At 43.2% G+C, this 12,873-nt stretch overlaps 1 long non-coding RNA gene across 2 annotated transcripts in view; it reads right to left on the reverse strand.

Moving 5' to 3' along the window:
* Positions 1 to 1,067: 1,067 nt before the first annotated feature.
* LOC129347902 (uncharacterized) overlaps positions 1,068 to 12,873 on the reverse strand; it is a 29,259-nt gene continuing 17,453 nt past the window's right edge. Inside the window, exons 3-5 of one of the 2 annotated variants that reach the window (XR_008600241.1) lie at positions 4,882 to 5,011; positions 3,657 to 3,708; positions 1,068 to 3,556 (exon numbers count right to left, since the gene is read on the reverse strand). This is a non-coding gene — a long non-coding RNA (uncharacterized LOC129347902). The remainder of the gene's footprint in view (positions 3,557 to 3,656; positions 3,709 to 4,881; positions 5,012 to 12,873) is intronic. The other variant, XR_008600240.1, reaches the window with a different exon arrangement.

The raw sequence follows: 12,873 nt of genomic DNA on the forward strand, positions 1-12,873 counted from the left end.
TAGCCATAAACCGTCAAACAGCTTTCCAAAAAAAATGTCGATCCAACGTTTTGGATGCATGGCGCCACAAACTGTAAAACCGTGTTTAACTGTCAAGACTTATCCTGACAATTATTTGAGATTAACCACTGCACTCTGTGAAGCGAGTGGACTTTGACTGTGCAGAAGGTTGGAATAAAACTGAAAAATCAGCAGACATAAATCACGAGTCATGGCTTTATTTCTCTAAAGTCTAGCGTTGTCATTTTGACGTCTACGTCAACGCACATGCTCAGTCACGTCACTGGAAAGACTATGCGGATAAAAGGGAACAACATGAGATAGAAACTCATGACCCTGAATCCAACCCGTGACTGCATTTGTTTGGAAAGTCTGCTGATTGTCGATGTGTTCATGTGCCCTGGAATGAAATTTAGGTTTGAGCACACTGTGAAGGTGTCCTGTCACTTTTTTTGCGTGCAGTTGACCAAAACCGCCAACAGGTGTCATGTCTCCACAACCCTGCAGGCCCACCGAGTGCAGAGCCGAAGGTTTCCCCTCACAATGAGGCCTTTGTGCGGTTCCGGGGTGCCAGCCGGGGTGCCCTCGTGTACTGTTTCCCTTCTAATCTTCATTTGACCTTTAGGCTGACGGCTTTTCTTTCCCCCTTTTCCTGACTAATTTCCTTTGAGGAGATTACCTTTGAGCTGCAGCACAGACTTACTGATTCAGATGACATGACACACACAACACGCCAGAGCTGGTTTTGACAAGACGCGCCACTCCGAGCTTCCACGTCCGCCGTTACGTGGTCGGGGCGATTGTGTTCGATAAACTAACGTCAAACTGCGGGGATTGTTGGGCGCCTTCAGGCAGCTAAAAGCGGAGGCCAAACGATGCATATTCAAAGCGAGGGAAAAGGAGTGTGAGAATTCGTGAGCGAGTTAAGTAGATAGAAACTTGGATTCAGTAACGAAACAGAGATAAAAGAAATAATAAAATATTTGCTCAACCAACCTTGATACGAATGTCTGATCAGGAAGAAAAATCCCAAATAATGAGTCTGCAAATGAAAGAGAAAAACAGACATAAATATAGTTACACACAATGCTGCTCAGATATAACCACAAATGTGCACACACTCGCCAAGGTGTCCATGTAGAGCTCAGGTCATAAACCTGCCAAGCAGCTACTTGAGTGTATCATTAAGGCTGATGTAACATATGTTAGAGTGATCAAGGGTCAGAACGCTGCAGCCGAATTTAGCCTGGATAACTATATTACCATACATTGGCCAGAGTTGAAGAAGCTCTCAGAAAAGCCTTCACTCCAGAAAATGATTAGTGGGCATTATATTACTGTGTGTCAGTGGAATTACAAATTAAGCTGCGGCTTTTTGTTCAACATTTATTTGAATTTTACGTAATTGGCTTGGTTTCTTTTGTTGTGGGCCAATTTTAGTGTCTAAAAATAAAATACTGCATTTAAAAAAAAAAAAAAAAAAAAGCACTTCGTAATTTAAAATATACCAGAAACAAAAAAAATCAGCATTTAGGGAAAAAAAAATTATCTAGACATAAAACCTCTATTTTTTTTTTTATGCTGACAATTTATTTTAAAAGTGTATGCTTAGTTGTGCAATAAATAAATATATAAATACAGGAGGCCCCCTCTGTGTAACACAAACACACACACACACACAATATATAAAACACACATTTCAGAATAAACTTCTATTATACAGTAAAATTACAGGAATTTATAAGAATAAAAATATACACTCTAAACTCTATTGTTGAATTGCTAACCATCTTTTTCTTTCCACGATTAAAAAAATTGAAATAATTCAACACAATTTAATTTCAACTGTAACAGAGATGTGCAGTGAGTTTAAAATAAATACTGCAAAAATATTCTTTTCTAATTCATAAGTCAGAATTTACAATTTAAACCATGGACAGAAATAAACACGAACACCCCACACACACACACACACACACACACACACACACACACACACACACACACACACACACACACAAAAATACACTCACACACGCTCCCTCTCTCTATCAAGGACGTAGTGTTGCTAAAACCTTTCGAAAACAAAATACTGAATTCTCCCACAAAAACCCGCTTCATTTAAATTCTCCCTGCAAAACAACACTTTAGCACACACACATTCGCCTCTCACACACACACACACACACACACACACACACAAACACACACACACACACACAACGAAACAAAAAGAAGCTGAAATGCAACTGAAAGCACAACAACCAAAACAAACCTCAGACCTCATTTCCTCTCTGGATTGCTGCTTAACAAACTAAGATTTAAAAAAAAATAAATAAAATGTTTTTAAATTTTGGCGAGTTGCATCTCGAGTTGGAGCTTGAGCGACTCCATCTTTGAAACTGGCGTCGTGGCTTCAGGCTCTCAGAATAATATTTATGATGATAACTTTAAGTATTTGTGTTTTTTAAAACGTGTCACGACACTTTTTTACTACATGTGTGTGGCTTTGTATCGTAGTCAAATGAACTCGTGTTTGTGTGAGACTGTGTGGCCATCTGTAGTTCATGCATTGTGTGTGTGTGTGTGTGTGTGTGTGTGTGTGTGTGTGTGTGAATGCTCAGAGGAGGAGGCTGTGCCCTGCACTCCTTGGGAGAGGCGTGGGAACCCCATTCATCTTAGGAGCTAGGGTTCATTGTGGGGTACATAGCATCAAATGTGTCTGGGTGTTTGCCTGCATGTGTGTGTCTGTGTGTGTGTTGTGTGTCTGGTGCAAAACGTAGTGTGATTTTCACATTTGCTTCCCTTTTGTTTTTGTCATGTTCTGCAGCGTCGACATGTTTTATTAAACAGACCTGCAGATGAGATGTTAAAATCTAATTCACAATTGCTATAATTTCATTTTCTCAACGCAGAACCTCTTTAAGATTCCGCAAGTACTGCATTAAATCTCACAAACTACATCTTAGTGACAGTTTTTGCATGAAAAATATGTAATTCTGGTTTATCTCATGCTCTCCAGATCCAATATTGTTTGCAGGTCTTCTGATATTTTGAGGAAATACACTTTTTTGTTTATGATATAAATAAACATGGCAAATCAGATTGTAAAGTATGCAGAGAACCTATGAGAAACGGGGAAAAACACTGCAAAATATTGTAAAATTCTTCCAAAGTTAACAAAACGATCAACAGTTTTCGAGTTACAAAAAGCACGTTAAAGCGTGTTTACGCAATGCAGCATCACACAAATGTATGTACAGTAGTGTATGTGCATTACATGGAAAACGTGGGTAAGAAATAGACAATAAAAGTAAAAAAATACCAACAGTCACTCATATCCTGTATTTGACTTTACTGCAGATTTTACTGCTGCACCTTGTGAGCCAACTGGAGTCCAACAAAGACGTGTTCCTCGTCCAAATCCTGCTCTTTTTAACTCATAATTCTCCCCCTAACCGAGGGTCTCAGAGGAAGGTTTGGATGCACCGAATGCGGGAAGCGACGTCAGGATTTCCTGCCAGGGTGACAGTGATGGAGGAGCTCGTGCCAGACCCTGTAGAGCGAGAGTGGCGGATGAATAGGCCTGTCAAACATAGGATGTAGGTGGGATGACTAGAGCTATCTGTGATGACTCACGCTGCCTCCACTCCTACCTTTTGGTCATGGTCGACTCTGATGTGCTGAGGTGTTCAAGAACATGAAGCCCTGTCGACAATCAGTGTGGATTTTCAATTAGTAAGCGTTTGAAAAACTGGTTTATGGGCGATAATTAAAAGATGCCATGCTGGATGGCATTGACGAGGGGTGTGGCGGGTCAGGTTTTTTTTTAATTATGTGGAAAATCTGATCTAATACAGACAAAATTAGAGCTGATATTCCTCCTCAGGGATGAAGCTGCAGTGATGCTCATGTTAGTGACAATATAACGTTTTAGATTTCTTTTAAAAAACATCGTCGCTCAATTGCGGGCGACGAGCACAACCCATATACTGTGCATTTAGCTTACACTGTTTTCTATTTCATGGAGTCTGCAAGTTGTATAACCAAACTAACGAGGAAATAGTCTATTGGTTAATAACCTGGAAGCATTTTCTTGTTAAGAAAAATTTAAAAAATGAAAACGAACGCTTTAAAGTTGGCCCGTATTATCAGGGTATAATAAACGGGGTGTCCAGAGGGCCTGTTCGAGCTATATTAAAGCTACCAGGGGGCCACGTGTCAGCGCCGACCCATTTTCTGATGTTTAACCTTCGATTATAGACAATAAACCTCCGATAAGGTGAGGTTTTAATGGCAACGCTAAACACGAGAATGGCGGTTAGTAGTTTTCTGATAGCTGACCAGCAGAGAAAAGAAGAGAGAGACATACAGAGAGACTGGGGGAGAGGGTGAGAGAGAGAGAGAGCGTTGTGGTGGGGCTCGGCCTTGTGTAGCAGGCCTTGTCTGGCCCTCAGCCCAACATTACAGCACTAGTCCCTATCTGCTCCCTCCAAAACTGTCTCTCTTCCAAGCACAAAAAAGGCCGATCTGAGCGCAAAACTACAGGTAGCGGCGCACCGGAGAGGAGATTAGCTCGGTTTCGTCGAAATGTTCAAAGCCCATGCCACGTTTCCCCCCTGGTTTGCCTATATTTAGTTAAGCCTCCTCACACTGGATAGTCATGTAGCCCTGGAGGAAGCAACACCCAGACACAGCGTTTAAACACGCCAACATGGAGATAGGGTCAAACGATGCAGCTCCTGGCGTTCATTTCATGTCTCACCGTTTTTTTGTTTTTTGCCAAAAAAAAGAAACCCTCTGCATGTGTGCATGCTTCACACACATACATGCACACACTTACCTCCACACCCACACGCACTCTCTCTTCTCTTGACTTACCCACTGAGACTTTGAAGCGAACTGGGTCCGCGGCACAGCGATCGCCTATCCGGGATAAAGCGCAGAAATCTCCGCCGCTCATTGTGCCGGGCCCCCGTCGGTCGCTGCACAGTACGTCCACATATCCTCTCTGTAAAGAAGGGCAGAGAAGGAGCTCGGATTCAGTCACACAGCTCTGCACTCCCTGCAAGGAGTAGGCGGGCACGCCAACGAGAGACCCATTCAGAGTCCCAGAAAGTACCAGCCTCCCTGTCTGCCTCAACGCCTTTTCTACGCGTCTGTCCGCCTGTCTGTCTGGGATTTACCCTGACAATCTGGCCACCTTACCCTCAAACCCGTCTCTAAGCCTCGGGTAACCTCCCCAACCTCAGCTAACTGCTTTCTGATATTTACAAACCAGCTCCTGTCGCTCTCCCCTGTCTGCCACCTCCTAGTCTGAGACTGTCAGGGCCCGCCACAATGGGGAGGCCATGTGGGTTTCCCATGGAGTCGCGTGTTCCTCCCGTCTGGCAGTTAACAAGGCTTTGAATGAGGAATGTTAGCAAACAGAGCTGCTGAATGTCGGATGAATGCTAAGCCAGGCAGCCAGTCAGATCGCGGCACTGGCCCGGGCATATGAATAATGCAGAAGACTCGGCAGGGAGGAGAGGAAGCAAAGCTCCGCCTCCATCTGCCCCTTCCAAACTCCACCCGCCCCTCCTTCTTTTCCCCGCTCGAAACTCAAATGCCTTCACGGGAGCAAGAGAGCAGCGAGGAGGAGGAGGCGGTGGGGGAAAAATTCAAGATCTCTGCTGCTACTCACTCATGCAATTAAGAAAAAAAAAAGTCCTGCAAGATGAGAATAGTTACACGCACACACGTGTAATTACTACAAATCAGTTCTTGAAACATGCCACTTTTTTTTTCTCCTAACCCCGTGGTTGGGAACTATCTCACTCTTTTTTGGGGTTTTTTGTGTCTTTTGTTTGGAATTGGCACCTGTCCCAGAAAAAGCCCCGTCGCCGCTCCGCCCTCCTGCTCCCCTTTCACTGGAGGCTGCCCACGAGAGAGAGAGAGAGGGAGGCAAGAGAGGCAAGAGAAGGAGAGAGAGAGGGATCGTGAGGAAGCGAGGGTGGGGCAGAAAAACCCTAAGAGGGGACAGGTTTAGAGATGAAAAAGGGGTTAAGGAAGGTGGAGGGCAAAAAGGAGATAAGAGGGGAAAAACGCACGAGAAATAATCGGAAGTCGCATGCACAAGAAATCTGCTCCGTGCTAAAAAACAGCCTTCGTCCTCAGCTTCACAAGGAGAGGAAGCATGGCGAGCAATCGAGAAACACGTGCTCCAAAAAAAAACCTTTGCACAAAAACAAAAAAAAAAAGAAAAAGAAAGAAAAAAAGATTCTGCTCAGTCCGGTTCATCTCTACCAAAAAGAAGCGAAATGCACGAGTGGGGCTCCGATAAAATGTCTTCGCCGCGGCGGCGTCGAAAGCAGCAGCAGAACCAAAAGCCACTTGTTGCATGATATTGAGGAGCAGATCTTGCAGAGAGAAGTGAGAGCAGGCAGAGGGTTAAAATCCTGGGACTGGGAGTAGTAAAAAATCCCTCCCTCTTTTGGCACAGACTAGCTAAAGGGGAGGGCCTGCCTGTAGAAATAGCAGCAGAGCGTTTTTCCCCCCTTTTTTTTTTTTTTTCTCTCAGAGCTGCAGCGTCCTAGTCTACCCTCTCGCATGTGGCCGGGACCCAGGGAGAGAGGAGGAGGAGGAGGCGAGCGATGGATAGAAAAAGAAGCAGGAGCAGCGAGGGGAGGGGGCGAGAGAGAGAGGGAGGGAGGGGAGACGAGCTGTGACTGGAGGAGAAGGAGCTCAGCTGATGATGAAACGGGGACGTGTGGGAGTAACGTGCGCACTACGCGTTGCCATCATGGTGCGCCCGGTGCGACGTGAGCGTGCACGAGGCCGGGTGGGGAGGAGGTGGGGGAGCCGAGGTGGGAGTCGGGGAGGATGGGGTGGGGGGGGGAGTCATTGCAAACAAATGATTAAAAGGATTCTGGGACAACTTGCAACACCTAAAACTTTAAGATTCAATGTTAGCACAATGCATCTTTTCTCTGCGCAGCCGCTGCCGCTTTGAGGTTTGATATCAGCCGGTTTTGTCTTTGACCGCCACGTCCTTAATCACAAAACTTTTGAGGCGGCAATGGCGCTCGCCTCTTACAAAAAGGCCCCAAAAAAAGAAGGTCGGGTTCGCCCGCTGATGAATATCGCTTTGATTGCTGCTTCATTTTGCTTGTTAATGACTTGAAAAGCCACACGGACTGCACTGGCACGCAATCAAAGCCAGATAAGCACCTGGGTGCGACTGCCCCACCATGATTGCAACAGTGAACCGTGCTGTAAAACCCTGTAATATTTACCGCAGTGCGCCCGCCATGTGCCATTACTAGGCCACCCTCGCCTTTGCTTGTGAACTGCAGCAGTAGCAGCAGCATTGGTCCTGCGTGCGAATAAGGAGAGGAGAAATGTCGGGCAGGAACCGAACGATAAAATGGACTCTGCTGATGACTCTGCTCGTGTCCTGCACCCTCCTTCCCCCTCCGCCTCCCCCTTCAGTGTCCAGCCTATTCTGTCTCCCACCCTTTCTTGTCCTTTGAGTAGCACTGTTATAGCCTACAGTAATAAACAGCCCCGCTCTGGACAGCTAGTGTTAATTTAAGCCTGCATGCGATGGATCTTTTTTAGGTTTTTTTTGTGCCAGATACCACCCCTGCTGTCTTTTCTCTCTATCTCCCTCCCTGCACACCTACCAACCCCTGCATCAGCATGCTGAAGGTTATTCACACCCGTCCGGTTTCCACCCGACTTCCCTCCCCGAAAACTTTTCTCTGTGGCCAAACTGTTGTATTGGCCCCGTAGCTGTTTGCAACAGATTCCCCATCGCAGAAAAAAAAAAAAAAACAACTTCCTCTCTTTTGGACGCCATTCCCCTCCCCTTCAGTCTTTCTCCTTTCCCAAAAGAAACCCAGAAACTCAGCACAGGCAAATTTTTTCCCCTCTTCTCTCCTCAAAGTAGGAGCTGTACAAAAGAGAGGGGAAAAAGGGAAAATTGTCCAACAAAACGACGGCTCTCACATCATGGAGCACAGCTAGCTAGTCTCGATTTCAATCTGCCTTTATTGCTCACGCAGAGCCTGGAGAGGGCTTGCACGAATTGAAACAAATAAAAGCAGTTTTTTTTATCATGTGTGGGGCGATTTAGACTGAGAAAAGAGTGAGTATGAGCGACTGAACAGCAAACTAATATGGCCACTTGGTTAGCTGCAGTCTCTCCTACCTCCTCACTCTGAGTCTTGGAGGCTGAAAGAAAAGGCGTTACGCTTCTGTGTGTGTTTCTACCTCACAGGACGGACTCGGAGGGAGTGAGAGAGGCAGAAAAAGACAGCGATTGAGTGCACTTGTTTTGCCTAAACTCTCCTCAGCTTTCCACAGCCTCCAAATAAAACTCAGCTTCCCTGTGTTTTCTGCTGCACCATCCGCATATCAAAAAATAACAACACAAATGCGCAAAAACTCATGAAAGACGAGGAGCGAGACAGAACTCACAAGACTACCAGGAGGCTCAACGTGAGGCAAACCGAAGACTTCAGCGCGCTTTATCAAAAGATATAAACTCACTCGTGTCCCCCTTGATGAGAAAAACGGGTTGAGCACCGAACAGTCGTCGGATTGAACCCCGTGACGTCACATCTCGCCACATCTTTGAACCAATTGCAATCACTGCACGCACAAAACGCCACTACAACTGCATGCTGAAGATAAATCAAACAATAGTGTAAATAAACGCATGTTTCATCTGCAATTTGAAGAGTCCCTGAGCTGTTCATCATCTATCTAAGACACTGTGTCTGCAAGTCAGTTGTTTACCATCTAACATGTGGCAGGAATTCAAAAAACTTGGCAGAGCCCGTTGCACCGTACGTCGTGGAGAGTTCATTTGAGGATACGGCTCTGGTTTTGGCTCAGCTGCCAACTTCTGACACTGTAGCCCTCTGCGCGGCCTCGCCCCTGCAGGAGCGGCCTGCGTAGTGCTGCCATTGATGAAACTCCAATATTAACAACCTCGTTTATGACACCTCCACGAGTCTATGACCACTACTTTTTTCATTTTTATCAGCCCTCTTCACCTCCAGGTTAAACCCAGCTGCCTCACGTTACATTTACTATCAGTGTATAAAAGAAAATTGCATTGTTAAGAGCTGATATGCATGTAATTTTAAAGCTCTGCATATTTCAGGCGATTGACTGCAGGTGAGGAAAGATGAGAAGCCACAGAGACGACTGGAGACTTCACTGCACAATCTTTCCAAACCAGAAAAAAGTGAAAAAAGATGCAAAAGGCAAATTAAATACAAAACCAGTATCATACAACACAGTAAATGTGTCAGAGACACACAGCTCATGTTGCACAGTGCAGTCAAGATGAGTTATAGCTCACTCATGAGCTGAAACAATGAAGTTGTTGATTCAGTGGTCTTATCAGATACAGAGTGCCTTCACATCCTTATGAATCATCTGCAAATACACTGCTGCAAACACGACCAATTAACAAACACAGATTAAATTTATGGCACATATGTGCTGCTCGGTGCTGCGCTGCCCCGAGGCGAGCAGCAAACACTGAGAAAATAACCAAATAGTCATTTTTAATAGTCACTGCCAAAAATTATACAGTACCATGTAAATACAGGCAAATCCCAACATGAGTTGCAATTACAAAGCAAATTATTTTTTAAAGAATTCAATCAGAATTCAGCCTTAGACGCACCAAAAAAAGGACAATAATAAAAAAAATTAACAATCACTTTCTTCAGCAAAAATACAGCTTTTTCAGTGTCAAACAAACCTCTCAGGAGATGACTTCTTGCATTTAAAATGACAATTTTTCAGGTCTTTTTTGCAAGTTTAAGATATTCTTCTGCACGATATAAACTCACATAGATCAGCCCTGTCGTATTTAAAGCCTGTAAGTTGCAGCCGTCTATACATTCACACTCCGGCGAACACACACACACACACACACACACACACACACACACACACACACACACCCGCTTCCTCCTCTGTTCGGTGACCAGTGCGGCGGGCCTGCTCCCTCTACAAGGTGGTCTACTGAGGGGCCCCTCAGCAGCACGCGCCTCAACAACTTCTCTATTACAACTGTGACCCTTAAGGTCAGTCTCTGAAGGGTTCTGAACAAAGGCCACGACCCCAGGGTCAGAAGTGTAACGCCGGGGGCAGCTCGGGGCCCCACGGCAAAGGGAGCGTGCTGTTTGCTTTGAAAGGTAAGGATCACTAACACAGAGGCCTAATAAGGATTAAGGGGCCATCCCCTTTGGGATGTCACTCTGGGGCCTCATACATCAGTCTCTATTAACCTCTGTGACCCCCGGCGGCCATTATGGGGCTACGGGTCACAGTCGCTCGCGTTCGCAGAGCCGTAAAACCCAATGTCGTGTGCAGCCTCGAACTTGAGTGCCGCAGATTACATGGACAAATTGTTTTAAAAGATAAACACCTTGTCAAAGAGGACTCAGGCCTCCGTATGAGGAGCTTTGCCTGTCCAGGCAGCTTTCAACTTGCTGCATTAGTCAGCACATTTCAGCCTTTCAGGGAGGTTAAAGGCAGATATTCGCCATTAGGTTGGCTGTCCCTGCAAAAACATAAATAAAAGTCTGACAAGTCTTGCAAAAAAGGAAAAAAATAAATAAACAAATGTACATCTGAAAATCACGTGAAAGCTACTGAATTGATTTTTTCCACTTAGAGGCAAAGAGCCAGAGAGACATTGGTAAAACTTCGATACAGCAGGTGAGACAAAATCACAAAATGGAGGACAGAAGGAGACAAGATGGCAGCCCGAATGATGCAGCCATTCACAGAGCTCATGACGTGGCAAATCGCCATTAAAACGTTGCACGTTCTACAACGTATTTCTGTATGTACTATATAAAAAATATTTCTTTTTTAAACAAAGACTAAAGCAGAAACCTGTGGTGACTTCATGAATTCCTTCAGTCGCTGTGAGACCTCTCAGACACTGAGGTTAACCCTGTGCAGCCTCTCAAGAACAATGCAGAAAAAGTTGATTTTTATTCACCTTGATTTGTGAACATCATATTTAATGCTTTCTTCCTTTTGCGGAAATGATGATGGGCAAAAAAATGTATTTCTGCTGTTTCAAAGCATACAATATACACAAATTTTATTCATTTCTTGGCAGAATGAACAAAAAAGTCTGACCTAGTAAAGCATTTCTTCCTAAACAAATACATGGCATAATGCGATAGAAGCACATGCTATTTGAAAAACAGAAAAAGAGAGAACAAATATATATCATGCATATATAAATACTGATCTTCGTATATAAAAATATTTTTAACAAAGACTATAAATAAATACTATGTTGTGAATAATTGGTATTGTATTATGAGCCAATACAGTCAAAATTCACTGCAGTAAAAAAGGAAGCAAATTTATTCCGGGATCAGGGATTTCTTTTTGCTCTGGATATATTTTATTAAAAACCAAATGAATTCATGTTCATCTTTTCTTTAAAAAGTAACTGAAAAAAAATTTGAAAATTCAATTCTGCATTTACATATAAAGTATTAAGATAAAACAAAACACACATTATTCTCCCAAAAAAAGATTCTGCATATTTGTACAATTAAAAAGATGATCATTTTTGCTTTTCCTGCATTCTGCTGGAGAAAAAATTTAACTTTTTCATAATCTGAACTTTAAATAGCTTGTAGTTCAGTGCTTCTTCCACACAAGGCTTTATTAGAAGTAATTTATATTAAAAAATACTATTATTGTTGAAATAAGGATATGACATTTTTACAAACTACTTGAGGTTTGAAATGCATGAGAAGTTTCTCTCTGAGCCGCTGCAATTAAAAGTGAATTTAGAAGGCTGTTATTCAGGATGCCACAAAACACTTACAAAACTTTAAATCTCTATATAAATAGATGCAAAACTAAAAATACAGAGTTACTGTCACGGCCAAAATCGAGTACAATAGCACTTGACTTTCAGTCCTTTTTAGACATTTTCCATGTGTGATCAGAAAGCACTCTTTTTCATTACTGCAAATTTCCTGAATCTCATGCTAAAATAAATGTTTTTATTAAATCATATTAAACGCGTAAGTATTAACTGTGTGTTTTTTTTCTTTTACTTCATAAAAATGATTTTTAAAAGCTTTATTCAGTAAATATATGAGACGGTGAAGCCACTGAGAGAAACTCTAAATATACGAAGTGGCAGAAAAAAGAAAAAGTTCTCAAGTGTTTTCCAAACACAGTTCACACTTATCAAGGGCACTAACGGAGCACTTTGATTCAAATGTATTTCTTTGATAATCATTAAGCCACTCACCTCAGCAAACCGAGCTTCTCTGTGTGCAGCGAGCCTATTCGGCAGCAAAGCAGAGCAAAGGTTGGAAAAGAGGAGAGACCGAATGGACCTGCGTTCGCTCAAGACAAGCTAAACAGCTTTTAAAACAGACAAATAAATCCCAACACAAGCAGCACTTTGACAAGATTCACAGCTTGTCCTTCTTGCAGCTCTTCTTCATTAAAGTAAGGGCAGAGCTTTGGGAGAATCCTTGTCCTACTTTCAGTTAACCATGAGACTCCTCTCTCTAGGTCATTTTGCAACTGTCTGGTTTATTAGAAAAGTTTAGTTTCTAATTTAGCTAACAGAATTCATTGCCCATCTTGAGGACACAAAAAAAAAATGTAATTACAGTCATATTTATTCAGGGAACAAAGAAATATCATTCTGATTATTGACTAAAAAAAAAAAAAAAAAAAAAAAAGGCTTCCCCCTCCCCTGTAATCTGCAATAACACTGGCCAAAAAATTTTATTTACAACAAAACTAATGCTTCAATCCTTGCTTGCTCGGTCTTATTCAAGCCTGCGGTAAATAGATTTTCACTGTGAGCTATCA

This window comes from Amphiprion ocellaris, chromosome 21, assembly GCF_022539595.1.
Source record: "Amphiprion ocellaris isolate individual 3 ecotype Okinawa chromosome 21, ASM2253959v1, whole genome shotgun sequence".
Classification (NCBI taxonomy): Eukaryota; Metazoa; Chordata; class Actinopteri; family Pomacentridae; genus Amphiprion; species Amphiprion ocellaris.